General features: G+C 40.7%; 1 pseudogene; it reads left to right on the top strand.

Annotated features, from left to right (window-relative positions):
• The first annotated feature begins 523 nt into the window (after positions 1-523).
• LOC131757800 (non-histone chromosomal protein HMG-17 pseudogene) lies at positions 524-945 on the top strand (annotated as a pseudogene).
• The last annotated feature ends 226 nt before the right edge of the window (positions 946-1,171 follow it).

Here is a 1,171-nt window from a genome sequence, read left to right as displayed (position 1 = left end):
ACTTCCCTCACAACGCTCAGAAGGAACCAACCCCCTCCACCAAAAAAACTACTAGCACTAATAAATAAATTCACTAAAGTTGCAGGATACAAGATTAATATCAAATCTGTTGTTTTCCTGTACACTAACAATGAACTATCACAAAGAGAATTCAAGGAAACAATTCCACTTACAACAGCATCCAAAAGAATAAGATACCTGGAAATAAACTTAACCAAGGAGATGAAAGACCTATACTCTGAAAACTGTAAGACAATGATGAAGGAAATTGATAACAATACAATTAAATGAAAAGAAATTCCATGTTCATGGATTGGAAAAATTAATATTGTTAAAATGTCCATACTACCCAAGGCAATCTACCAGTTCAATGCAATACCTATCAAAATACCCATGATATATTTTTTTTAAAAGAAGATGTTGGGGAGCAGTGTGAAGAAGAGAGAGCAAACCCTGGACTGGTCAAAGCCACGCGCCACTGCATCCCCGTGTCCAGCGCCTACATCCTGCCGCCGTCGCCACCATGCCCAAGAGGAAGGCTGAAGGTGATGCTAAAGGAGATAAAACCAAGGTGAAGGATGAACCACAGAGAAGATCTGCAAGGTTATCTGCTAAACCTGCTCCTCCAAAGCCAGAGCCCAAGCCTAAAAAGGCCCCTGCAAAGAAGAGAGAGAAGGTACCCAAAGGGAAAAAGGGGAAAGCTGATGCTGGCAAGGATGGGAATAACCCTGCAGAAAACGGAGATGCCAAAACAGACCAGGCACAGAAAGCTGAAGATGCTGGAGATGCCAAGTGAAGTGTGCATTTTTGATAACTGTGTACTTCTGGTGACTGTACAGTTTGAAATACTATTTTTTATCAAGTTTTATAAAAATGCAGAATTTTGTTTTACTTCTTTTTTTTTTAAGCTATGTTGTTAGCATACAGAACACTTCATTGTTGTTTTTTGGGGGAAGAACACGTCACTAATAGATTGTCTCTGAAGCTGGATTTGACGTGGGAAAAAAACACCTTTCCCGTCTGGTTTTGAGAGACTTCATCTTGGTTCCCAGGAAGGAGGGGTTCCTTGATGTTGACACACAGTACCCACCTTGGCACAAACGCCTTGTGGTGTGGAAAAACGAAAATTAGTTTTTATGTCCTCTTCTCCCTCTCCACCTTCAGCATAGAT

This window comes from Kogia breviceps, chromosome 5 (assembly GCF_026419965.1).
Source record: "Kogia breviceps isolate mKogBre1 chromosome 5, mKogBre1 haplotype 1, whole genome shotgun sequence".
NCBI lineage: Eukaryota > Metazoa > Chordata > Mammalia > Artiodactyla > Physeteridae > Kogia > Kogia breviceps.
This window is presented reverse-complemented; position numbering and strand designations above follow the sequence as displayed.